At 45.3% G+C, this 27,882-nt stretch overlaps 1 long non-coding RNA gene across 2 annotated transcripts; it reads left to right on the top strand.

Annotated features, from left to right (window-relative positions):
• The first annotated feature begins 2,993 nt into the window (after window positions 1–2,993).
• On the top strand, window positions 2,994–27,339 carry LOC135183707 (uncharacterized). Of its 2 annotated transcripts, none has more exons than XR_010305672.1 (4): window positions 2,994–3,062; window positions 3,296–3,396; window positions 18,112–18,367; window positions 26,369–27,339. It is a non-coding gene; the product is annotated as an uncharacterized LOC135183707 (long non-coding RNA). The 2 variants fall into 2 exon arrangements; XR_010305671.1 differs by lacking the exon at window positions 2,994–3,062 and adding an exon at window positions 3,077–3,190.
• The last annotated feature ends 543 nt before the right edge of the window (window positions 27,340–27,882 follow it).

Below are 27,882 nucleotides of genomic sequence, written 5' to 3'. Positions count from 1 at the left end.
TGTAGACAGCAATGAGGTCCCCCCTGAGCCTCCTCCAGGCTAAACAACCCCAGCTCCCTCAACCTCTCCTCATAGGGTTTGTGTTCCAGGCCTCTCACCAGCTTTGTTGCCCTTCTCTGGACATGTTCCAGCACCTCAATTTTTCTCTTGAGTTGAGGGGCCGAGAACTGGACACAGCACTCAAGGTGTGGCCTGAGCAGTGCTGAGTACAGGGGAAGAATAACCTCCCTTGTCCTGCTGGCCACACTGTTCCTGATCCAGGCCAGGATGCAATTGGCTCTCTTGGCCACCTGAGCACACTGCTGGCTCATCTTCAGCCTGCTGTCTACCAGTACCCCCAGATCCCTTTCTTCCTGGCTGCTTTCCAGCCACTCTGTCCCCAGTCTGTAGCACTGCTTGGGGTTGTTGTGGCCAAAGTGCAGATGTGAGCTACAAAGAAAGGGTTTGCATATTCCAGCAATTCCCTTCTCCTCCTGTGGCTGACGGATCCTGAGGCTGTGGCTGATGCTGTCCATGGCGAGTGATGGGACAAGGATGAGACTTTCTGGTCTCTTGTAGAGGACTGTTGTCTCCTTCTGGCATCAATGCTTGAGCAGATAACTTCAGGCCTGAGTATGGCATTTAGAACTGAACCTTTACAGCCATATTCCAAATTACAACACTGGAGCACAAATGAATGTTAATGCTGATCAGCTGAGATGCAGCAGTTGACTGCCTGTGTCCTAGCTGACTGCAAGTACCCACTGCTGATTTCATATAAACCTTGAGTTGCAGAGACTCTCAATTAACACAGGTTGATACCGGAGAGAGAAGGGTTCTCCATCTTCCTAGCTGGCTTTCACAGTCACACACCTCATCTGTACTGTTTCTACACCTTCTCATACTTAAATACTGGTGTTGAGTGTAGAAGAGTGTGGATCAATGTGAACAGAAACACTCATGCCAATTAAATCTCCCACTGGAGAGAAAGGATGTTGGCAGATTTCCCCAAAGTATCCTTCTCTCTGTTTTCATGCTAATTTCCCTGTGATGAGTCATTGAGAGCATTTCTAGAAGTAAGACAGGGATTTTCATGCCTTAAATATGGCCTCAGGTCAACACACATGGAGCAGCCACAGGAGCTGGCTGCTGAGCTAATCATTAGAACTCAAAGCTGGTCCCAGCTTCTCCCGACTGAGTGCTTTACAGAGAGGGAATCAAGGAGTTGAAGAACAGGAAAAGAGTTGGGACATGTGGACCGAGACCACAAGATCAGAGATAACAACGTGGTGGGATAAATCACAAGTGCAGACTAATGTGGGCTGGAAAAGGAAGCAGTAACTATGGGAAGAGATGGGCAGAGATGGGTGCTGCTTCACGCTGGCTTTTGCAAAGCAGATGTGGCAGTGCTGGGCTGGTCCTAGACAAAGCATTAGTTCAGCTCTGCTGACCCACTGGGATATTCCAGGTGCTTATACAGCTCCTTTATCTCCTCACCTGGCTTTCAGGCTGATGTGCTTTCTGTCTGTGTTCTTTCCCCTCAGCTGTGAATGTAGAAGTCACCCCTCAGATGGGCCTTGGGAGTTAATGTGTTTCCCCGCACCACCTCTTCAAGCTCACGTTGCAGTTTCCCTGGTCCACTGGGTCGAGGAACACCTCCCACTGTGTACCTCCAGTGCTTCTGGCAGGTGTGTGTGGTCAGGCAGCCGGCAGCTTCAGGCAGGGCAGCCCCAAACCCTTCCCACTGCAATCAAGTTCCTGGGCTCTGAAAACAAGTGCAGCCTCCGTCTGTGGTCTGAGCTTTGTGCTACTTGGATGGGTACTGGGCTGCCTCTTCGGGCATCTCAGTTGCCTCCCAAATGTGCTGCTAGCTAAAGTTCTAGTTAAAGATATTAATAACTGTGAGAGAAGGTTTATAAAATCAAAATCAGCCCACAGGAGTGCAATGTGAATCTAAGATGCTTCTATGGTGGCTGAACGTGGGACACTGTCTCCTCAATTGATATGCAAATTCCACCTGGCTAATTGGCTTTCTCAGCTGTCTGCAAAGAGTGCATGTATAATTTATAAAGGACTGGATATGTCTGCCCTCAGAACACAATAGCTGATAACATTGAATATTCATGAATTCCACCAGCTAATAGGGAGATAAGACCATAAGTAGTTTTGACACATTGGAGTGAACCACCACAATCTGTTTTCATTTGAACTGAAATATTCTGTGGCACTTTGGATCTTCAGAAAACATTTAGTTCTCTTTTAATCCAGAATGCTTAGAGACTCTTTAGACACCAACTTGAAGTGGCCTGTAACAACTAAAAGACACGATGTGGGCGTGTAGTGGGTGCCCTAGACTCAGATTTATCTTGCCAAGGCATAAAAACATTACAGATTTTCCTAACAGCACTGAGTACATCTTTATCTTCCTCTGTCAGGTTTGCAGTTCCATTTTATTGAAGCATGCTAGAAAATGGATGTTTTGGGAGGAATAAACAAAGTGGGTTACTGAAATGATATCAATTATGCAGAATAGCATTTATTTACATTTGAGATCTTAAGTTCTGGTATGCAGAGCTGATACTTGGTGCCATGGTCTAGCCTTGAGCTCTGTGGTAAAGGGTTGGACTTGATGATCTGTGAGGTCTTTTCCAACCCTGATGATACTGTGATACTGTGTGTGTGACACAAAACTGCAAACGTGCAGCTTCCACATCCTGGTGGAGTTTGAGACTATGGATACAGCTGCTCATTAACCTACAGCTTTCATTGTTGCTGGCTGGGAATGAACTCAAGCTTTTTTAGGCTATGAGTTTGATGAGAGTCAAAATTTAAACTAAAATCCAGAAGTTGGAGGGAATGGTAGCAGCTGGTCTGTACCTGCAGTGAAGGCTGCAACCTTAGGAACGACTAGGTTTTGAGACTGCAGATTTGGAGCACCTGCAATTTCATTAGCACTAGAGGCTACTTCTTAACTCAGGACGGAGCCTTTGGCCAGCTCAACAGCTGCATCTGCTGATGCCATTAAGGAGACAATTGATGCAGCTCACAAGAAGGAACAACCAGCACAGGCCACAAATTGAACGGTCAGTAAGGAAGGGAATGGAGATTTGAAACAGTGTAAAGACCATGTTTATCTATAAGAAATTAGCAGTATTAAGGGAGAGCTTCATATATACTTAAGCTTTGTGTATCTGCTGCCTGCTATATTGGGGTATTACTTTCACACTATGGATAGGAATCTGTCAAGGTTTTTACCTTGATTCAGGAATATGCCAAAGAGAAGATTGATTTTTTAATGTTTTTTTTTTTTTTTTAGGTGAGTTTTGTATCTCAGAATAGCTTCAGTGGTTTTTGCTCCATCTTCCTTGGCTCTTTTATTTTTCCTGTGCAAAGCAGCTTTCTGCTATTTGTGATGAGGTAAGTTTCTGGGATTGGAGTCTCTGCTAGTGGACCTTGTCTTGATTGGCAGCTTTCTCACTTCTCTGCAGACATAAAAAGGATGATTGTAATTGACCTGAAATGCAGTTTCACCCTACTTCACACCCAGGAAAGAGCTGAACTGTGGGAGGAGGGTCTGTGTTACTTGCCCTGCAGCCAGCACCCCTGTTTGTGCCATGTGATGAGTTAATGCAGGTGGCTCTGGAACAGAAAGTTGAAGCTGCTTTGTTAAAGAACAAACGTATCAAAGAGATTAATATGGTACTAAACCATGTTGGACTGCTAGCCTTAACAGGCTGTGTAGCATAGTGAAGCTGTTCATTTGATGTGCTTCCAAGGATGCTTGCAGCATTTAAACTGTAAAGTAGAATTTATCAGGTGGCTTCAGGAATGTTCTTGAAGTACCTGAGGAAAAGTCTGTTTCATTAATGTCAGCATTTGATAGGCATGACTTCTTGTAATACACAGTTCTGCATGATTGCAATGGAGAGGGAGTGTCCAAACATCTTTGAAGACCTTACCCTTCCATTTGAGTAGTATGAAATCTCCTCCTATGCCATCTGTTTCCTCACAAGAGACTCTCTCCCCTAATCCAGGGTGGGAAGACTGAGTACCTCAGTCCAATCTGATCTGAGGTGTTTCACACCTCAGAATTCTGAATCGGTCTGAAACATGACCAAATCTTGGATGAAGGGCACAGGAACCAATGCAGGACCATAGGTGTTAGAGGAATGACGTCTCCTGGGACTTAATACGTAGCAGGTGTTATGCTTGGTGTTACCAGAGGGAAGCAAACAGCCTTGTGTAAAAAAGGAACTGATCTGAGTATTATCAGCTATTCCATTTTCTATAAAAAGGAGGAACTCCTCAGACTAGGTATAAAACAAGCCAGTGGCAGCATCCTCTCTGTCACTTAATGGATGTTTGGTTTATACACTTACAACTGCCTGCTGTACCAATAAATCCCAGAAGAGCAAAAGGAAGAAATTCAGCAAAAGCATCAGCTGCATTGAATCAGTCTCATCAGCTGCAAGAGCAAACTTTGTCCTGACACAGACTATACAAATTATCTGGAAGGACATGGCTTGGTGAGGGTTTGGTGTCTTTTAAGGGGGATTATCAAGTGGAGGTGATTGTGCACTTTGTGGGCAGCTGGTACTTAGCTGTCATCTGCACAATGATTGCTGTAGGATTTTGGGATCAAGCTCAGACTGTGATATTTCTTTGTAGCGTTCTGCATCTCAATAAGATAAAAGAAACTCACATCTAAGGTTTCTTGTACCAGGATGCTTAGCAGGGCTTTATCAAAAGGCTCTTCTATGGTTATTAAAGTGCCATAAGTGCTTAGCTTGTAGGAACCGTGGAGGTCTTGATTGCAGGCTGTGGGAACCAAGGTCTACATGTGGTCTGTCTCCCTCAAAGCTTCATCTCAGAGAGTGCTGAGCTGCAGGAAGCATTGCTCCAGAATCCTGTGCAAGTGCTGTAGTTATCTGTGGTTTCAGAGTACCTTTGGGACTGAGAGCTTACAGTCTAGCATAAGTACATGCAGGTCTCTGGGCTGTATCCTAAGTTAGTAAAGCTAGCTTAACAAAATGTGTCTGGCTTCATTACTTCCCTGAGCTCTGGAACTCTGAACATCTTGGAGACTTGTGTGGATAAAAAGTGCCACTGCTTCACAAGCACTGCTCTGTTCTTGCAGGCTGCTGCACTGCAGGGCACAAGCAGTTTGACCTACAGGCACTTGATAGGAGTCTGGGATCAATCAAGCTGAATTCAGGCCTTGTGTGAAGCCCAGGTGAAACATTGCCCATGTTTCAGTGTTGTGCAATGAAGATACAGCTCCTGTCTCTTCTCTTTGCTAGAGATTGTGCCTCTCTAAATGTCATGAAGTCAATATTTAATAACAAATGCAATTTTACTCACTGTTTGGGGGATGTGAAAGATGTTTACATGTGGACTTAAGTCCCAAGGATGAGTGTGGTTGCAGATTCTCTGATGCCCAGTAAGATTTATGCAACACAGATTGCAGAGAATTGTGTTGCTGAGATGACATTTACTTAAGTTCACTTTCTGTGTCTTTACTTTCCAGAGGACTATTCTCTTTGATCTGAACAATAGCCAGTCAGAACTGTACAGAAAATATCTTCAGTCAGGTGTGGCCAGAGAGTATTGGAACATTAGGATGAGGTGATGATTCTAGTAGGACCAGTATAATGCTCTTTTAGTCTTAGTGGTGTTAAAGCAAAGTGCAGAAATGAAGAGGGCAGATCAACCAAGCTTGTGTAGCAGGTACTGGTGTGACTTGAATAGCCTTGCTAAAGTCTAAAGCCATTTGATAGCTTTCTACCTAGATCTTTGCTCTGCAAAGTAGAGGGTGTGTTTGTGGAAAGTCTAGGTACCAGTGGTTTGACACCCCAGATGGAAGACCTGGAGAGTCAAGAGTCTGAACGTTTTGGCATCCCCTGATATCTCTGTCTTCCATGGAACCTTTTAGCATGAGCTTGCAGTTAGCCCTGGGGCACTCAGAAACCTGCTAATAACAAACCAGAGGCAGCTACTTGCAAAGTGATGTGCATCTGTGATTCTGCATACCATCAAGGACTGGTGCTGTAGCAGCATGGACAATAAGGTGACCAAATTTCCTAGAAGATAGCTCTCAGGCCTCAGATTTAGCAAAACAAAAGCAGGTTTTTTACTGTAAGCAAACCAATAATCTTACCTCATGGAAGTGCTTATGAAGATGATGAGGCAGTCCTGGACACTGTGAGACTGTATGCAAAGCAGATCCATAAATGCTCTCTCCAGCTGGAGATATCAATGAGCGTTGTTTTAGCTGTGACTTCCTTTGTGGATGGCTTAAAAAGCAGAGAGTAGTGACTTATTGACAAGTAATTTCCCAATTTTTAATACTTTCATAGCCTGTGAGTTTTCTGTGCTTTCCTCAGCACATTCAAGACTCCTAAATTCTAACTGCCAGACTTCAAGTGAAGATTTTTAATCTGATTTTGTCCTGAAATGATAAAGGATTGTTGTGAAAGACTCTTGGAAGCAGCAAGAAGACCTTCATTCCTTCCTGACTGGCTACTACTTGTTTATTTCAATAACTTCTACATCCATTTAGGCAAAAGAAAAACAAATATCATTGCTCTCCTTTGGTGAACCAGGGTTGAGATTTAGGCTTGCAAAAAAGAACAACAGGAGCTCTGGGAAAGTGTAGAATGCTTAAAAGTAATACACATTTCAGTTCTGCCAGAGAAGTAAATGTTCATTTGATATGTATTTGCTAGTGGAGCAGGCTTGTGCCCCTTCGTTCTTCACACTTAAACTCATAAAGGCCTAGAAATTTGAAGTTGAAAAAGACAAACCCATGCTAAGACAAGGAATCATACAAGGATTAATGAGCTTTGGTTTAACCCCAGCTGGCAACTAAGCCACTCACTCCAACCTGCTGGAAGAGAGGAGAGAATAGAAAGTTTAAAAGTGAGAAAACTCATGGACTGAGGTAAAAAACACCCTAAACAGCTTCACAGGGAATGCAAAAGCTGCACACACAAAGCAAAACAAGGAACTGATTCCACACTTCCCATCAGCAGGTGGGTTGAGCCATCTCCAGGAACGCAGACCTCCACTGTGTGTAGCAGTGACTTGGGAAGGCAAACATTGCTCTGAAAGTCTCCCTTCCTTCTTTCCCCAGCTTTCTATTACTGAGCATGACATCATATGGTTTGGCCTATCCCTTTGGTTCAGCTGTCCCAGCAGTGTACCCTCCCAACTCGTACACCCCCAGCCTACTCTGTATGAGCACTGTTCAGCAGTAACTAAAACATCCCTGTCTTATCAACACTGCTTCCAGCACAAACCTAAGCCATAGCCACATGCTAGCTAGTATGAAATAAACTCTCTTCATCCCAGGCATAACAAGACTACAGGTGATCTGAACGTTATTTTCATGTTAGTTTCAATGGACTTTTCAAAGTTACCTTCAATTTAGTGCAGGCAAAAAATTGCCTTCTTGCTTTAGACTCTCTGAAATCTGTATGATGACTTTAACCAATTCAGAAATCATTTGAGCAGAACTGGCTGTAAAACTAGCTAGAAACGTTTCTATGTCTAGACAGACCCTAAAAGTCAATTTTATGGGAGCATTTCTCAAAGTAGAACTTATCTGCTTGGGAACAAACCCAAAAATGTGCAAAGCTCTTTTTGCTGATGGGAAAAAAAAAAATGAAGTCATACATTGGAACAGAATTTTACTCTTCTTGAATTTTGCTGCATTTTCATCTCTTCCTCTGTGACTGCTCCTCCCCAGCCAGGGCTGGAGCTCACTTTTCTGCTTTGAGGTGCCACTGTGACTGTGTGAAGTGTGTGACAGGACATGTAATTGCATAGGTATTCGCACACCTCATCTCTTCTTGCCTTGTTTTTGCTATGCAGAAACTGGAGGAGTATTTCTTGAGCTGCTTAGTGAACTAGGCAAAGGCTAAAGCCAAACAACTCTTGCTTTTGACAACGTGTTCCTATGCCCTGTAGTTTTCAGCTGGGATGTGTGAGTTGTCACAGTTTTGTTACTTTTTAGTTTGTTTGTTTTTTAATCAATTCACTTTCCTTCTGGCTAACTACCCACGTCCTCCTCAGTGTTCTTCCAAAGATGCTATCTTCACATTGCTCTTTGTTTGCTATTACAAGGTCCCTGGCCTCTTGTGTTGTGACAGGCTTGTGGTGGTTGTCCTTACACGTTCAGAGTGCAGGGTGTGCTACCAAGGCACTTCCATACTGCGTAAGAACTTCTGCTGGCAGTGTGCCTAGAGGGTGGCTTTCTGCTGATAATATTGTGGTGTCCATCAAACTAGCATGAATTGGAAACCTTTTTTGGTGAGATTTTCTTAATGCTTCTTTGTGAAGTTGGCCAAGGCTAGCAGGGTTTTGGGTTTGGGGTTTTTTTGTGTGGTTGGTTCATCGTTTGTTTTCCTGAGAGTAGAGATAAGCAGAAAAGCCCTGAACTGGGAGAGCTCTGGTAAGAGCACCACACGGCTCTTGCTGACACTCTGGGCTGCTGAATTGCTTCAGTCCTGAAGCCAGAGCCCACTCCCTGTTACAGAATCACAGAATTGTCAGGGCTGGAAGAGACCTCAAGGATCACCTAATTCCAAATGCCTTGCAATGGGCAGAGGACTCTCCACTAGATCAGGTTGCCCAGAGCCACATCCAGTCTGGCCTTAAAAACATGCAAGGATGGGGCTTCCACTGTCTTCCTGAGGAACCTGTTCCAGTGTCTCACCACCCTTATGGTGAAGAACTTCTTCCTAACATCTAATGTAAACCTTCCCTCCTCTAGCTTGGATCCATTCCTCCTAGTCCTATCACTACCCAACACCCTAAAAAGTCCCTCAACAGCTGTCTTGTAGCCCCCCTCAGATATTGGAAGGCCACAATAAGGTCTCTTGGGACCCTTCTCCTAATTGAACAACCCCAATTCTCTCAGCCTGTCCTTATGGGAGAGGTGCTCCAGCCCTCTGATCACCCTCTTGTTTAATTTGTGAGCCTGATGTTGTGCTTTAATTGCCACTTTAGAGGTGGGTAAACACCTGTCTCTTGATTGGAGAAAAGATCAGAAGAGGGAATAGCATTTTGTTTAAAAGTTTATTCTTTCAGCCAGTCTAATGCTGGTACAAAGATAACAGTGGAAGCACAGGCTGGGAAATGGGGCAAATGTGGAAGCACAGGCTGGGGTACCTGATCCAGCAGTAAGGGCAGCCAAGATGAGCTGAAGCCAATGCTAAAACAATGCTGGGATGCTGCAGAGTCCTTTCTGCACTGCTTGCATTGCTCATTCCTGCCCTGTGACCCTGGTCTCCTCTTGGCCCTGGTGGGGATGTTAGTGAGGTTGTATAGGGGCCAGGATTGGTCTAATAGCCTAAGTGAAATCAGCCTCCAGAAAAAAAAGTTTTTGAACCAAATCAGCCCCTCAATACTTCTTTTCTCAGAGCACAGTGGGGAGGATGGAATCAGAGGAAAGATCTTTCCCTTAAGAAGTGCTTTATGTCAGCTTAAGCTACTCATGAAATTACAGCTGAACCCACGACAGTAGGCAAGTAAATGCAATCACATGCAGGGAGCTGCCCTCTTTGCTGCCATCCCAGAACGCACACCAAGTACATGTGCAAGAAATGTCATCTTTGAGAGGATTAGAGGGGCCTCTGGCAGCCTTTGTAGGTTGCTTTTAGGGCTTCAGTGCATGCAGGAGCTGAAGATGCAGCTCTTGATCCATCATTAATGGATTCACTTGCTGCACGTGAAATCTCCAGGTACCTCACTTGTTTGTCACAGTGGCCAATAGTAGCACATGGAGCACTCAAGGGCTACCCTCTGTGGTTTAATCAGTGAAGTAATTGCAAATGCAAGTCAAAGATAGCTTTCCCTTTCAAGTTTCCCACCCAATTTTACATTCAAGTCCTGAATGAAATTCACTTGACTGGCTTGTGCCTGTTTTCCTCTTTTTTGTTTTAAATGCAATTGCTTTGTAGTGGTGCTCTGTTGCCTGAACCTAAATATTTAGAGTTGCTTCAGAATATTACTTTTTTCCTAGTTTTGGCAGCAACACTTCCTCTTTTTTCTCCTCCAAGTCACTTTTATGACCCAGACAAAGTATCTGTAGCAAGGAAGAAAAATACTCTGTAATCCCATGTCTAGTGGTTAGGATTCGGTGCTCTCACCGCCGCAGCCCGGGTTTGATTCCCGGTCAAATTGTTTTAGTGGTGGTGAATGGTGCCACATCCAGCTGGCGGCTGTCACTAGTGGTGTCCCTCAGGGATCTGTGCTGGGCCCCATCCTCTTTAACATCTTCATTGATGATATGGATGAGGGCATGGAGTCAGTCATCAGCAAGTTTGCAGATGACACTAAGCTGGGGGCAGATGTGGCTGGGTTGGAGGGCAGAAGGGCTCTGCAGCGGGACCTTGACCGCCTGGACAGATGGGCAGAGTCCAATGGGATGGGGTTCAATAGCTCCAAGTGCAGGGTGCTGCACTTTGGCCACAACAACCCCATGCAGAGATACAGGCTGGGGTCAGAGTGGCTGGAAAGCAGCCAGACAGAGAGGGATCTGGGGGTACTGATTGATACCCGCCTGAACATGAGCCAGCAGTGTGCCCAGGTGGCCAAGAGAGCCAGTGGCATCCTGGCCTGCATCAGGAATGGTGTGGCCAGCAGGAGCAGGGAGGTCATTCTGCCCCTGTACTCTGCACTGGTTAGACCACACCTTGAGTCCTGTGTTCAGTTCTGGGCCCCCCAGTTTAGGAGGGACATTGAGATGCTTGAGCGTGTCCAGAGAAGGGCGACGAGGCTGGGGAGAGGCCTTGAGCACAGCCCTACGAGGAGAGGCTGAGGGAGCTGGGATTGGTTAGCCTGGAGAAGAGGAGGCTCAGGGGTGACCTTATTGCTGTCTACAACTACCTGAGGGGAGGTTGTGGCCAGGAGGAGGTTGCTCTCTTCTCTCAGGTGGCCAGCACCAGAACAAGAGGACACAGCCTCAGGCTGTGCCAGGGGAAATTTAGGCTGGAGGTGAGGAGAAAGTTCTTCACTGAGAGAGTCATTGGACACTGGAATGGGCTGCCCGGGGAGGTGGTGGAGTCGCCGTCCCTGGGGCTGTTCAAGGCAGGATTGGACGTGGCACTTGGTGCCATGGTCTAGCCTTGAGCTCTGTGGTAAAGGGTTGGACTTGATGATCTGTGAGGTCTCTTCCAACCCTGATGATACTGTGATACTGTGATAATTAGCAAGAATTTGTCAAGTGGATGCACTGAGTGTTTTTGTGCTGATCACTGTGTTTTTTCTGGGTTTTTTTCACTTGTTGCTGTCATTGTGGTCAGTAAACTGAAACAATGAGTTATCCACACTGACCTGGGCAAAACACAGGTTGTGCAAGTGGCAGCACAGCTCCAGCCTCATGGAGGTGCCCACTGACACCACAAGAGCTGGTGAATGTCCATCGTCGTTCAGTCAGTGTACCAGTCTCTAAGCATGGAAGGATAATAGAATGGAGCTAGGCCAGTATACAGCAAACGCAGGGGAGAAGGGGGGAGGCAGCTGGTAAGTGATGCAAAGCATCCCAGCACCTGCACTCAGGGCATCCTGGCCCTTGGAATGAGCTTTCCCAACACCTGGTGCCAGCTTTTCCTCAGGATGTGGGTGCTCCAGACAGAAACTGCTACTTCCTAAGCATGCAGAGAGCTGATGAGGAGCATCCATGGGTTTGGTACTTGCAGGGTGGTACTTCTTTTTTCCACAACATGCTAAAGTAGTCCCTAAAGAATACTAGGACTGGGAAAAAGTATTTACATCAGAAATGGAAGCAGATTCTGTTTTCCCACAAGTTGAATATATTTAGGAACAGATCATTGAAATTATTTTTTCCTTCTTGTTCCTTGGTAAATTTATCATTTCTGTTTATTATTGGATTTATAGTCTGCTCTTAGGGGGAGACAAAGCATTTAGCATCAGATCTCAGTTTTAATGTAGGAGAGTCAATTCAGCTTAGAAGAATTCCCTTATGCCAAATGAGGCTGTGATGTTTATTGTCTCCTGAGAAATTTGCTCAAGTAATTTCATTAGTAAAAGATTTCAGGGATAGCCAAGCTGGGGCAAATTAAAAGCTGAAAAAAATGAGAATGTACTGCTGCTGCCTTAGTTTAGCACATTTTGTCTTCTATTTTCTAAGTTCCAGTTTCATGTCTGAGGCCAGTTTTCAAACCTGGGGAGTGAGTTTCCCAGCTGTGACAGGCCAGTACATCCAGCTGCCAGAAAATGTTGGCATTGGGCAGCCCAGGCCAAATACCCTGAAACAACTTGGATGCTAGTCAGGCACCTACCTGCTTTCACCAATCTCTCACTAATTAGGTTGTTCTGGTTTCTAGCAGCTTCTTGGAGAGGGAGGAAACCTCTGTGCTCGTGTGCTGGGTCCCCACAGGCTCCCTGGAAGCAGCTGGAATCTTTTCAGTGGCAGCCCTTCATTCTGTATGTAGTGTGTGATGGGACTGGGACACTGCTCCACTCAGCAGTACGCCTGTGCCTCCACAGTCCATCATCAGTGACAGCACCAGTGAAGTTTGGTGAGTGATGAGTTAGAGAGGATGGATCCTTCCCTGTGGTTAGGGATTGAGACTTGCGGCACTGCCACTTAAGGCCAGTTGCATCTAGCAAGGCAGAGACCAGCCAAGCAGCAGCAGATAGGGTTGATAAACTACCAATGGTCATCATTCAGCAAAGAGTTAATTAAAAACATGAAGGGCCTGTTCCTTGATCTTCCCTGCCATAAGAAATGTTTCTCAGCCTCTCTTTAATTTACCATATTTGGCAGTGAATTAAAAATGGAAATGGGAATAATTTGCCAGGGCTCTTGAGAAGATTAATTACTTGCTTCATGTGTTATGTCTCCCCTTTCAGTCATGCCTTTATGTTATTGCTATGAGCCACTTGAGTGAGCTAGGTTAGGAAATCCCACGGCTAGAAAGGAGAGCTCAGGTGTGGTGTCAGAGTACACTGACCCTGGACAGTGGGCAAGGGTAGGCAAGTGGGGTGGGCAAGCTTGGGCTTGCGTGAGTGCAAACTTGTTGCTGTTTCCTTTCCTTTTTCACATGTGGGCTATTTTCACAGCTCCCCATCTCCGTATGCAATGATATTTTTGGAACTCAGCTCATAAAACGTGGATTTTTTTCCTTTGGTGGTTGATAGATAAATAGATAAATAAATCATCTGAGCAAATAAATGCACTGTTTCTGCTTTCCCTGCTCTGCAGTGATCCAGAGGACTTGTGCTGGTGTATTAATCTGTATGCAAGTGATCCAGTTGGTAATCTGCGCCAGTAAAAGGGTTTTATCGTCTCCCAGCGCACAGAGGCTACCTTCAATCTTGCTGTCACCACTAGCGTATGCCCCATTTAGTTGCTGGAATACAGCAGGGTTTTTTTTTCCTTGCTGACTTTAAAGTGATTTCTGTGACCTAAAGGACATGAGTGTGAGGAGGACTAAGGGCTTTTGAAGCTGATCTCCACAGCGTCTGTTTCTGAATGCAGAAGGAACACCTAACACCTGCATGAAACTAATGACAGCAAAAGCCCAAAGGTCCTTCATGCTTCCCAAACTGATCTTGAATTACAGTAGATGCCTGCACTTGCTGTGCTCTCATGGGGGCTGCAGGGAATGCAAGAAGGACCTGGGGTTTGAGATTGCAGGTGTGCTGCTTGAGATCAGGTCTCCAAATGAAAGCTCTGAATCTGAAGATGATGTTCTCTGTGGAGGGCTTGGGTGGTCTGCGGAGTCACACTGATTGGCCTGAGCCCCTTCTGCAGAATATGGCCCTAGCTGTCTGAAGGTGCTGAGCTGCCACGCACAGGCACTAGTTGAGAAATGGAAATGCTGTTCATGTCTTTAATTTGTACATCTCACCAGGAGACACCTTGCTGATTGCATGGGAGCCAGAATCTTTGTGGTTTCTTTCCCTGTCCTGGAGTGGGCCATTGACAGTCCTGCAGTGTTCCTGCCAGGCACTGTGGGTCTCAAGGGGAGGGCGGCAGAGGGATGCTGATTATCCTCTGTCCTTAAGGGATCAGTGGCAGCTGCTGATTCCTGGTCTAGAATGACAAACTGCTTGCTGAGATCATGCCTCTGAATTTACAGTGCTTCATTGTGGGGAACAGCAAAAGAAGAGACCTCAGTTACTCTTCTGGCTTTATAACATCACTAAGATTTTCTGAATGAGACACAAGCCAAAACTTAGAGGGAAACTCTGCAGAAGACTGTGCTGCAGAAGTGTTTCTCTTTTGCTGAAGCCTGTAGAGGAAGAAAAGGAGCCTGTAGACCACTATGACTGTGGTGCTCACTTTGTCTGTGTGGTGTGTTTGTGCCTGTTCAGACAAACTGATAGCTGGTGGCAGGAAACCTGGAATAGGTATGTCTGAAATCATGGTTCTCATAGAAATGTCTAGACTCTCAGTGAGCCTTTTCTTTCCTGTTAAAAAGAGGATTAGCTGATTTTAAGATTTTACCACAGAAATGCCCATGCTACAAATACAAAGGCCCTATTCCCATCCTTCTCACTGCCAGTGTTTCAGGCTTGTATCACAGTATCACCAGGGTTGGAAGAGACCTCACAGATCATCAAGTCCAACCCTTTACCACAGAGATCAAGGCTAGACCATGGCACCAAGTGCCACGTCCAATCCTGCCTTGAACAGCTCCAGGGACGGCGACTCCACCACCTCCCCAGGCAGCCCATTCCAGTGTCCAATGACTCTCTCAGTGAAGAACTTTCTCCTCACCTCCAGCCTAAATCTCCCCTGGCACAGCCTGAGGCTGTGTCCTCTTGTTCTGGTGCTGGCTACCTGAGAGAAGAGAGCAACCTCCTCCTGGCCACAACCTCCCCTCAGGTAGTTGTAGACAGCAATAAGGTCACCCCTGAGCCTCCTCTTCTCCAGGCTAACCAATCCCAGCTCCCTCAGCCTCTCCTCGTAGGGCTGTGCTCGAGGCCTCTCCCCAGCCTCGTCGCCCTTCTCTGGACATGCTCAAGCATCTCAACATCCCTTCTAAACTGGGGGGTCCAGAACTGAACACAGGACTCAAGGTGTGGTCTAACCAGTGCAGAGTACAGGGTCAGAATGACCTCCCTGCTCCTGCTGACCACACCATTTCTGATGCAGGCCAGGATGCCACTGGCTCTCTTGGCCACCTGGGCACACTGCTGGCTCATGTTCAGGTGGGTATCAATCAGCACCCCCAGATCCCTTTCTGTTTGGCTGCTCTCCAGCCACTCCGACCTCAGCCTGTTTGTGGATCCAGGTTGCTGGGGCTTGGTACTTCGTCCCACATGATGATGGTGTGGATAATCTTGGAGCCCAAGCTCCTGCCCTTTCCTTCCTTTTGCCCATCTGTTCCCCACACAGAGTTGCTCTGCAGTGCAATGCCTGGTGGGGTGGATGTACAGGGCTTCAGCTATGCAAGTGGTTAGCTCAAGCTTTGTACCAGCCTCAGGCACGCCCCAGAGAAAGGCAGTTTTATTTTCTTTTACTCTCCCCAGCCACATCTTTCTCACCTTTGTTCATTTTATGCCAGCAAGTAAGGTACCTCTAGGATGAATACTTGCCTTTTCGCAGCATTAGTCCTGTACTTGAGTATGTACTCTGAGTACCTTCTCTTCCTTGTTAGCACATTAGAGTCATAGAATCAACCAGGTTGGAAGAGACCTCGAAGATCATCCAGTCTAACCTATCCCCCAGCCCTATCCAGTCAACTAGACCATGGCACTGAGTGCCTCATTAGCAACTGTTATGTTAGAAGCCACAGGTCTAACTTATGGTCACTGTGTTAAGATCCATACAAAGCTACAGGAAGAAAAATAACTCTGTCTTAAAGCAGTCCATGTCTGAGTGCACAGGAAATGCAGGCATAAAAAGACACACTCAAGGTCATACAGCAGGTATGGGGAAAGCCAGGACCAGAACTGGGTCTTCTGGTCCTCACTGCTCTTCTGACCTCTATTATCTGTCACCAGACAGATGCTAGAAGTAGACTGTGGAACGCATGAGACTGCTGAGATACCCCAGCTTGATGGGGTCAGGAGGACCATGTGCACATCTGTGTTAATGGGGGCAGCTTCCATCTGTAATGGACTTGCATGGAGTGATATTTGTGTCTTGCAAATATAAATTTAATCCAGGTGACATTTAAATGAAAACAGCTGAGTGCTTTTAAGAGATTGCAAGTGTCAGAATACTATTAGAGTGACCAAATTGGGCAGAAAAGAGGGCAAGGACTGTGTCTGAGAAGCATGGGTCAAAGCAGAAAGGGAGGAGAGTGGGTTTCTTTAAAAGCCCTTTTCCTTTCAACAGCTGGGATGTGGGAGTCCAACCTCACAGCAGGCTCTTGCAGAGATCCATTGTATGATGCGATTTCACCTGTAGCCATGTCATCCAACTCGTGAATCCAAACACCCCATCACACCCCATTAGTGGAGTATCTGCCTCACAGATTCTTTGATGTTAAAAAGTGACTAAGTTGAGAAAGAAAGGCAAAATTTCCAGACTCTCCTTGATGGCATCCCTCCAAGCTGCAGCCTATGTGGGACTGCTGCTCTTGTGAGCTTTGCCACCTGCTTCAACACAATCACTCCTTTCTCAGCTTGACCTTTTTATCAAAATTACCAGGAAGCCCTGAGGCTTCAGTTAGGATTGAGCCCTCCTGTGTATATAAACAGTCTAAGAAAAATGAAATGCAAAGGTTAGCAAGAGGCTTGCAGAGACTTTGCTAAACAGGTGGCCATGTCCTGGTTTCTTATTTGATAAACAGAGTTAGTCTGGAAATCATCCAAGAGACAAAGAGGTGTTGACATTCTCATTTTTGTTGTTGCATTTAAAGTTTTAACTATTTCTTAGCATCATGGAATCTGATTGTAAGCTTTTTGAACATCAGAGACCGACTTCCTTGCTCAGCAGGTTTTTGGGGGTGAGTGCCCCTCCAGGCCTGCAGCTTCCACATGGACAGCTGAGGAAAGGGGTTCTCTGTGCAGTATTAATTCAAGAACAGGAATGAAAGATCAAGCTCCTGAAGGCACCTAGCAAAGCCAAGGAGCATAAACCAATTATCTATGAAGAGATATGAAAGGGGAACTTGCTTGTATGGGTAACAGAGCAGGCAGACTACCTCAGACAACTGCTTCACCACTGGAGTGGGGAAAGACATCTACTGAAAGTATAATGCATCACTCCAGAGAGGCAGAGGCATTGCAAATGGCCCAAAGCCAAGGCAGCAATTAACTCAGCATGTATTTTATTTTCATTTTATTCTATTCTAAAGCTATAAGGGGGGGAAAAAAAAACCCAACCAAAAAACCAAGACCAAACCAACAAACTTCTAGGGTCAGAATAAGGCAGAGATTTTCAGTAATGTCCTCCGAATAGAGCCATAAATCCCATTAGCTGTAATGGAAATTGGTTCTTTAACCTGAGTAATTGAAATGGTGTGCTGACTTTGCTCTCTCCCACACTAGCAGCTCTGGATCCTGCCTCGTTGCTTGCTGTTGGTAGATAATATGGGATTTTTTTTCCCTACTGTGACCATGCATTAAAAAAAAGAGTCTCCCAGATGAGAAGTCAGTGCAGGTATGCAGCTGCAGAGACATTAGGCATGTGCTAGACCTCTTGGAAAAGGCTGGTAGCCTGATGATGTTGGAATCAGAGGGAAGCTGCCGTAAGGGAGGTGCCATGGCACTTGGTGCCATGGTCTAGCCTTGAGCTCCGTGGTAAAGGGTTGGACTTGATGATCTGTGAGGTCTCTTCCAACCCTGATGATACTGTGATACTGTGATACTGTGATCTTTGTTCCCTGCTGAGGCAGGATTATGTCTTTCCCCAGGTTTTCAAAAGCATCTACCTTTGTCCTGTCCTGTTGTGATGGAAGTTCTGAGTCTCTGGGCTGGATGTAGTTTTGTTTTGTTTCTAAAATTAACTAGACAGGTCATCTTCTTTTTGTAAAACTAGCTCTCCCTCAAGGGCTACTTGAATTTACTCTCAGATTCCAGTGATTTTAATGTGGCAAGACTAGGAAAGGAGGACAGCAATGAGATATCATTAGAGCCCCTACTTGCCCCAGATATTTTCCCCCAGTAAAACTGTGTGCCTCTAAAACTCAAATCTGTTCTTGACAGGTCTGGTCCTGCAACTTGCTCAGTGACTCTTCCTGAAGATATGAGAGACAACTCTCCAGGCAACCTGTCACGTTTGGTGTGTGGATATGCCTGTGTATGAGGAGTAGGTCTGAGCCATGCTCTAAAACCTGGACGAATGAGCTCTTCTGTTGTGTAGTCTAAAGTTTAGAATTGCTCCTGATTCACTCCACACAAAGCAGCCATGGAGACAATTCAATACAGCATTTTGTCTACTAGCAGAGGAGTCCTCCAGCAGGTAACAGACTTTGAGCACAATTGGGTCATGCTTTTTGGCTCAGTAGTTTCCATCTGCATGTCCTGGGATACAAGGAGGAAAGGCTCCTGCCACTTCAGGTGGGATGCAGTTATCTGCAGTATGAAAGATAGTAAAACATGTGGTGTTGAGGTTCCAGCACCGGGCAATTCTGATTTGTCACAGCTTCTGCTGGGTGAATAAATCCTTAACACTGTTTTTTCCTGGAAGCTGGAAGGATGGTGTGTCACACAGCTCCAGCAGTCTGGAGGCATGTTCAGTTCTGTCCATCAGCCCTTGTGCAAATGAGAAGTGGCAGTGTTGGTTAGGACAGAGTTGTTACTCCTGCTGTGCTGACACTCATGTGAACAGCAAATTATAGTGGATCAAGAAATAACTGTGAAAGTTTTAGTTCACACACCTGAATAGAGTTGGGAAATTGCTTATCAATTTTTTTTCTAGTTTGCAAACCTGCAAATGAGACTCTAGTAGGAGTACATGGAGAGCTTGGCACCTTTTGCCAAGGACTAAGACTTTACTGAACTGAGTGCAGTAGTACACAGGTAAGAAATGACCTTCAGCTCAAAAAACTTGTCAGTCCAAGTGAAAGAAGTGAATTCAGGTGGGGTAGAACAGGAAATATGGGAGGAGAAAGTGATAACTGAGCATTGTGATTCACAAGTTTGGTGGTACTGCAGAAAAGCCTTTTTTTGCAAGAAAGGTTCTGAAGGAGAGCTCTGTGTTTTGTGGTAGTGTAGGAGCAGCATTCCAAACACCAGGAATGGTAGGGAGAAAGGGGCAGCTTCAATCATTGGAACAGGTCTTTGTCATGGAGACATATTCTGGCGAATTGTGTAGGGCAGGATCGTGTTATGCAAGCCAGAAGGAATTCAATACCAGTCTGTCAGTGATCCAGACATGGAACAACCACCTGGATGACAGTGTTGGTTAGCTGGAGATAGGGAAGAGTCTGTGCATTAAGTGAGGTTAAGCTGTGAGGGCTTGCAAGATTCAGGTATAATTTTACTTATGACTATATTTACCTAGTGCCATGGTCTAGTTGATTGGATAGGGCTGGCTGATAGGTTGGACTGGATGATCTTGGAGGCCTCTTCTAACCTGGCTGATTCTATGACCTCTCTGGGAAATTGAGTTCCTGAGCTCAGATTGCAGTGTGAGAAAGTTTATGAGGGATGGTGTTACAATTACTTCTTGTGATTTATCAGTTAATGATCTTTCAATTAACTTTGATCTGCACTGATTTATTTGTAATGCTGACTTTAGACCATAATGTCCTGCCACATCATGAGTCATAAACTCACTTGAGTGAAAAACATTACTGAAGCACGTTGAGCCAACGTGGTGATCTTTATCAGCCAGAGCTGATAACTTCACAACAAAACAATAATATGCTCTTTTCTTTCAATCCTGTCATGTCTGTGTACCATATTAGCCTTTCTATGATTTTGCTTGAGATTAATGCAAGATTATGACTTCTTGACTATCTGCTTGCTCTGGTGGTCTATTTTCTTTCCAGCCCTCTGGAGCACCCATAGCATTCCAGTCTTTGTCAGAGGTCAGCACTAATGGATGCTAATAGGTGTCAGGGAAATGGAAAAATAACTAATGGCTACAAGTATCTCTCTTTAGCCAAGTTATTCTACTGTGAGACCCAAGGATGACCAGGCACAATAAGACACATGGTTAGCAAAATCTCATTCTACAAGCTCTTGTGCAAGTGAGATTCTCTGAGGCTCATGAATTTCACAGCTGTCCCTTGATTTAGGGCATGAGTGACCAAAGCCAGTATCAGCTTTCTCTAGACAGTCTTTCTAAACTTTTATTTTTCTGGCAGCTCTAGCTTGACATCTTTATATGGGTCCTCATGTTGCAAGCTTGACACATTTTTCCGTGAAAGACTTTTCTTCCCAGCAGCCTGTAGCTCAGTTTGGGAGATTTGCAGACCATTAATTTCAGGGAAGACCTTGAGACAGTTAATAGTCGAGGAGACAATTGTTGCCAACTTTACTTAGGCTGAGATGCTGACATAAGATTTGACTGTAAGAAGGGGCACCTCTATGGCATTAAGAGCCCAGGACATAGTGGAAGAGTAACCAGGAGCAAACCTTTGTGCAGGCCCCTGGTAAATAGCTGCCTTGGCCATACTGGTCAGGATCTCCAAAATTCTGGGCTAGTCCTGCATACACAGGGAGCATATACTGGAAGTGCCTAAGAGGCAAATGAGTTATAGCTTGGCTCATTCCAAGTAGTGAAGACCTTAGTGGCCTTAGCACTGATGTTGTTTTGCTATAACTGCACTGGGGGTGGAAAATGTGCAGCAGTGGGGAATGGCTGAGCTCAAAGGACTCTCTGTACCTTACTAAAAATAGTGTCATTTAAAAAACCCCACCAACTTCTGCAGTTCTGCTAGGGGGATGACAATACAACTTGCCCAAATGTATTTGTAATGTGACCTTTGGGACATTACTGGAGGGATAGAAGGTACACTGTTTCCAGCTGCAGGAGGTCAAGTATCCAAATGAACATTTGGTACAAGCAATGTGAGATGTCTCTGCATCCCCTAGAGTGATTTGGGGCAGGAGGGACCTTAAAGAACATCTGGTTCCAGCCTCACTGCCAAAGGCAAGGACACCTTCCACTAGACCAGATTGCTCCCAGCCCCATTCAACCTAGCCTTCACCACTTTCAGGGACAGGGCACCCACAACCTGTCTGGAAAACCTGTTCCAATGCTTCAACATCCTCACGGTGTAAAAATAAAAATGTGCATGCTCAGCTCCAGAATAGCTACCATTGGCTTTCTTGTAACAGCAGCTTGCCAGTGGACTGCACAATGTACATGAAATCTGGCAGCAGTGCTGAAAAATGCACAGGACCATGGAGAAAAAGCTGCAAGACCTAAAGGCCGTTGGCAATATTCCCAGCAAAGGTACCTGGGAGACTTTGGCTCCAGTCTCCCAAGTTAACCTGCAGCTATTTCCCCTGGATAATTTCAGCTGAACCACAGTGTCCTCCAGAAAGGCAGACTGACTTCACAAAATCCAGTCAGATAGAACCCAAACTGTTTTAAGACACTGAAGGCAATGAATGAAAAGGATGTCCTGTTTGGACAGACAGGTTAGGATATGTATTTTGTTGTAGACAGGAAGAACATGTGGAAATGTTGATCATCTGGGATCAAAAATAAAGCCATCTTCATAGATGACCTGGATGAGGGCATGGAGTCAGTCATCAGAAAGTTTGCAGATGACACTAAGCTGGGGGCAGATGTGGCTGGGTTGGAGGGCAGAAGGGCTCTGCAGTGGGACCTTGACTGCCTGGACAGATGGACAGAGTCCAATGGGATGGCTTCAATAGCTCCAAGTGCAGGGTGCTGCACTTTGGCCACAACAACCCCATGCAGAGATACAGGCTGGGGTCGGAGTGGCTGGAGAGCAGCCAAACAGAGAGGGATCTGGGGGTACTGATTGATACCCACCTGAACATGAGCCAGCAGTGTGCCCAGGTGGCCAAGAGAGCCAGTGGCATCCTGGCCTGCATCAGGAATGGTGTGGTCAGCAGGAGCAAGGAGGTCATTCTGCCCCTGTACTCTGCACTGGTTAGACCACACCTTGAGTGCTGTGTTCAGTTCTGGGCCCCCCAGTTTAGGAGGGACATTGAGATGCTTGAGCGTGTCCAGAGAAGGGCGACGAGGCTGGGGAGAGGCCTTGAGCACAGCCCTACGAGGAGAGGCTGAGGGAGCTGGGATTGGTTAGCCTGGAGAAGAGGAGGCTCAGGGGAGACCTTATTGCTGTCTACAACTACCTGAGGGGTGGTTGTGGCCAGGAGGAGGTTGCTCTCTTCTCTCAGGTGGCCAGCACCAGAACGAGAGGACACAGCCTCAGGCTGCACAAGGGGAGATTTAGGCTTGAGGTGAGGAGAAAGTTCTTCACTGAGAGAGTCATTGGACACTGGAATGGGCTGCCCGGGGAGGTGGTGGAGTCGCCGTCCCTGGAGCTGTTCAAGGCAGGATTGGACGTGGCACTTGGTGCCATGGTCTAGCCTCGAGCTCTGTGGTAAAGGGTTGGACTTGATGATCTGTGAGGTCTCTTCCAATCCTAATAATACTGTGATACTGTGATACTGTGAAACCAGTTCTCAGTTAAATGAATAGAAAGAATAACAGCTTGTGCAATTACTTATCTTAATGAGAGACAGAAACCAAGAATGAGTATGCTTTGTATGTATAGGGGGTGTGTGTGTGTGTGGAATTATTTTGGTCTTAAATATTGAGAAATCAAGCACCAAAATATAGATTTAAGATCAAATTTAATTATTGTTTTCAGCACTTAGAGTATCTTGGCTAGGCTTGCCTCCATTTCTGTATTCATTAATAATATGCATAGCACAGCACAAACTAGAGGTGTTTATGGAATCCTCAAATATACTAAATTATGAGGCAGTGCCAATTTATCTTAATTAGATTGAGATGAATTCTAGATACAGAAGACCAAAGGTAAACCAACTCACTGATTTTGGCACTGTCCTGTCATGTTTTGAATAGAGCTCAAATATCTTAGCTGGCTGAAACACAATGCTCAATGTTTCACAGGTCTGTAGGAGAGCATTGTGCTTCCAGTGCTTCCACTTCTCCTTGTGGCTTTCTATCTTAAACAAGGTTGAATTTTGGTGCAGAGTAATAAATACATGCACTACCTCTGCACAATTAGGGAAATTGCCTATATATTTTCTTATGCATTAGGAGAAAGTTAATTGCATTTCCAGTCACTTAATTTAATCTTTCTTAGAGGAAAAACATAGTTCATTACGGTTCATGCTCCAGAGTAAATCAGTGTGACCAAGTTATTTCCTCAGTCACTTGAGAGTGAAGGTTAGTATCTCTCAAACCCATTGGAAAGTATGGGCATGTTTTCAAAAGACCAAAGCCTGGTGCATTAAAATATCATCCTCTGTGACATTTTTTAATCTACCATTTTTTCCCCCTTCCTCAGATACAAGAAACATAAGATGAAATAACAGCACAGTTCTTCTTTAACAGTGAACCTTTGTCTTAATGATTCAGTGATTATTCATAGAATCATAGAATCAACCAGGTTGGAAGAGACTTCCAAGATCAGCCAGTCCAGCCCATCAGCCAGCCCTATCCAATCAACCAGACTATGGCACTAAGTGCCTCAGCCAGTCTCTTCTTGAACAACTCCAGGGATGGCAACTCCACTACCTCCCTGGGCAGCCCATTCCAATGCCAATCACTCTCTCTGTCAAGAACTTCCTTCTCACATCCAGCCTAGACCTTCCCTGGCACAATCTGAGACTGTGTTCCCTTGTTCTGTGGCTTGGGAGATGAGACCAACCCCACCTGGCTACAACCTCCCCTTCAGGTAGTTGTAGACAGCAATGACATCACCCCTGAGCCTCCTCTTCTCCAGGCTGCACACCCCCAGCTCCCTCAGCCTCTCCCCATAGGGCTGTGTTGCAGGCCTTTCACCAGCTTCATCGACCTTCTCTGGACACATTCCAGTATCTCAACATCTGTCTTCAATTAAGGAGCTTGAATTCTGGCTTTTGGCATGTCCACATTATAAAGTCTGCCCAGCTTCCAAAAGGAGTGTGATTTATATGCTCTGCAATGACTAGCAGAGCTAGCCTCAGCTAGAGGAAGAGGTAAAATGAGGATACACTCTGCAACTAGCCATTGGTTTAAGGTGAAGTTCCTTGTCCAAGTAAGGAATTGAGGAGAAATGAAGTCACTTAGTCCTCCAGGTGTAGTGGAAAATTTTGGTGTTGTACTGAGATGGATGTGAGAATTACTAAAGCATGTTCAGGAGACCTGTTGTGGCTTTTAAGCAGTGTCTTAGGTAGCTGCACATATGAATTATTTTGACTTTACTTCTCCACAGTCCCACCTACACACTTAATTTGGTGCACTGCAAGTAGGTGCTAAAGGTACCATGTGAGAAGTTGTAGCACGAATGGCTTCTGAACACTGCAGCTTAACAGAGTGCTCCAAAGTCATTTTTGTTTTCCTGTAGAGGAAAGGCATTGAATCAAGCAGGATAACCTCCAGCTTCCTGCAAATACAGAGCTACTTTGGGAGGGTTCTCCTCTGAAGCTATGAAAAAAGTTCTGTATTGAGATTTGCTGTCTGTTTGGAGTAATCTCTCGTTTTAATCAAATGCAGGCTTTGGGGGAAAATCTGCATGTTTTCTAGATAAGGTTAAGGGTAAACTTTTCAGATGCTGTGGGTCAAACTTACAAACGTGTTTAGCCAGTTAAAATTATGGAGGGGTGGTTACTGGGAGTTACAGAAATGTGAATGTACCTCATCTTTCAGTTACACCTGCCAGGACTTTTGTCTTTTCCTGTCATCCTCACCAACTGCTTCTCTGAACCTTGAGGCAGTAAAGTACTTTTTGCATAACCAGCCCAAAGATACACAAGCACAGCTGCAAATGCAGCCAGCTAGTCTCTGAAGAGCAGCCTCCTACATCTTGTCTCAGCAGTACTATTTGCTGAGAGATGTCTCAGTGAGTGGAGTCCACGGGCGTAGTCCCACACTTTGTGTAGCTTAAATGTCACTCAAACGGTTTCCTTTTGACCATTTCTTTGAGGTTTGTCAGGATTTGCTTTTGGCTTTCTAGACCACCCCATTCGCCATGGGAAATCCTCACTGCATGAAGACTTCACTGCAAAGCAGAGTGCAGTATTCCCTACAGTTGTTTCTCACTGGATTATTACTTTCAGTGCCCTTAAAAGCATGGATGTTTCAAGTAGCTGTTTTACATAGGTGTTTTGTATCATCTGATGGGAGTAAATTTCACCCACGAACTAGTACTTGTTATTTAAAAGTGTAGAATGCTGCTTACTAAGCAGCTGAGCAGAGATGGAGAGCTGCTTGAGATTGTGAGGTATATCCATGCCATCTACAGGTAGGAGAATGAAGTTGAGGGATATGCAACTTCAGCATCTCCTGAGCTGTCCAATCGGTCTTTTGGATCTTGCAACCGGCTCTGCTGTGTGCAGCAGTGACCAGCAGGAAGGGGTAGGGGCAGCACTCTGGGTACAGACCCCCATCAGACTGTTTCTGGCATGGTTGGTGTAGGCAGCAGAGAAGCAATGAGATTGTGGTGTATGGCTGTAAAGTTTATGTTCCTTGATCAACTCTACGGGATATGTGGGGAGTACTCAGCTGAAGGTGCTGTGGTGCCTCTTCACAGCACAGAAGAGGATGAGGAAAGTCATCTAACAAAGGCTACAACAGGGAGCTACTAAAATCCCCATGACCAAGGGGAGAAGTGAAAGGGTTGAGTAGGAAAGAAGTCAGCAGAGCTGAAGAGTTGGTCAGGGAAGGCAGACTTTATAATTGACTGTCAAACTATAACCTTGGAAACTTAAGGAAGAGAGGCATTAGCATGTCTGTCAGCACAGACAGGCATCAATCCTCCCCAGACAGACCACAAGGTGACTACTTCTGGGACAGTCAACAACTTGGAAGTGCAAAAAGCTGAATTGGCCTGCTACAAAGGGAGGGAGGATGCACCATCCACCTCCCCTCCTTTTCTTCAAGCTGTTGCATTTGAATAGATTGTATACAGCTATTTTCCAATTGGGGTGATTAAAACCTGCTATTTTGAAGTATTTACTTTTGCTCTGTTATGGCTTACTGGAAAACAAAGTCAAACAGGGGAGAAACAGAATCTGAGGTTTTTCCTGTATTTTCTACTGGTTTTGTGATTTCCTTTGACTTAGCCTGAGATACCCTAGTGAGATTGTTATGGAGTGCTTGATATACTTCTAGATAGCTTTAATTTTAATAGAAAACACATTCTTGAATTACTGGGGGTGGGGGGGAAGTGTTTGGTTTTGGTTTGTTTTGGGTTTTTTTTAGTATTTAAGAATGGTTTGTTGTCTAGAAAAAGTTTTGGACCCTGATCTGAATAGGGAAGAAAATACTACTTCTCTCTCTTTTTTTTTTTTCCCCCAGAGGCACTTTCCTAACCATTTGGTGGTTTTTTTTGGGACCAGTCAGCAGCCCTGCACATCCTATGGTGGGAGATCATTGTCTGACCAACGTTGAAAGCTAATGTAGGTGGAATACCTGAGGTAGTCATCTGCCCCACTTCGCATGAAAATGATGTGCCACAGGAACCTTCTTACAAGCCTGATGAGGGGCAGCTTCACCCTACTGCGCTAGATGATTCTGCCTGCTTGAAGATATCAGACATTTCACCTTCCAACTCTCTGAAGCCACTGACTTTGTCCAGAATTTCTTGCCCAGAACGAGCTGTTGCTTCTCAGAGAGAGCATTAAGCATCCCTCTTTACCTGCTTCTCTGGACAGCTGCATCTGACTCTAGCAAACACAGTGTGAGCTACATCTCTTTCTGTGCTCTGAGAGGCATGTGGTCTGGAGCCCCAGGTAAAAGGTTATCATTTAAGATCTCATCTTTTATGTTTCTCTTGCCATATTTCTAGCTGTGAACTGGAACACTCTGATGAGCATTAAATGCAGGTCAGAAAAGGTAATAAGCAAGGGCCAGTCCAGAGGCACTCAGGTGTGTCTCGTTCTGTGGAATGGCTATGAGTAAAGTTGGGTCACTAATTGGTTATTACTTTTGTTGATGAGTGCTAAACTGGGCAGAGCTATAAACACTGATCTTTTGTTGGTGTTGTTCTTGCTGAAATGACCGAGGCTCTGTGATTTATGGCCATAATATTGCAGTCTTGCCTCAACTTTACACAACTTGTCCTAATGTTATTTACTGTTACCTGGAAGGAGAAAGAGGACCTGCAGCTCAATTTACATTAATTGCATTTCCTTCTTATGTGCCTAGACCAAACTTTTGCTAGTTGTTTGCAGAAGTTGAGGGGAAGTAATCAACAGTAGCATGCCCCATTGTACACCACATCTCAAGCAGCTCACATGACATTTTCTGAATTAAAAATAATTAGTAGTATAAACCATCAAAGTGGTTTGTCAAAGGGCAAACATCTGTGCTGACTGAAAAGCTTTGAAGGCACTAGCCCATTAACACCCATTAAATCAATGATATATGGGCCTGTGCTCAGGAACAGGCTTGGTGGGTGTTCTCCAAACAACTTGAGGTATGTTAATTTTCTCCCTGAAGTGCTGACAATCAATTTAAAAGCCCTTTGGTATATCTTGCCTTCTTTATCCCTACCTGTTCTGTGTTTGGAAGCAAAGTACCTTAGATGGAGGCTCCTCCGTGTGCAGGTACAACATCCATAGAGGATGTGAGTACGTAAAGGGGTGCAGGATGACCCTGAGGCTGTCTCTTGGGGGTCTAACAGGCAACTTATGGTTATTCAAGCACACCTTCAGCTGTCCTTCCAGTTGCTGATGAAAGGTTGAGGTGAATGGCTAGAGATGGCATTGAGAGGCATTTAGTAGAAGACTTCAGGCAGATTTCTGTGTCTTGATCTTGTGTTTTTTGCTGTTCACACATAGGCAAAGTGTGAATTAATACAGACTCAAAAG

This window comes from Pogoniulus pusillus, chromosome 19 (genome assembly GCF_015220805.1).
Source record: "Pogoniulus pusillus isolate bPogPus1 chromosome 19, bPogPus1.pri, whole genome shotgun sequence".
Classification (NCBI taxonomy): domain Eukaryota; kingdom Metazoa; phylum Chordata; class Aves; order Piciformes; family Lybiidae; genus Pogoniulus; species Pogoniulus pusillus.
Note: the sequence above shows the minus strand (reverse complement) of the source record. Positions and strands in the feature narration are given on the sequence as shown.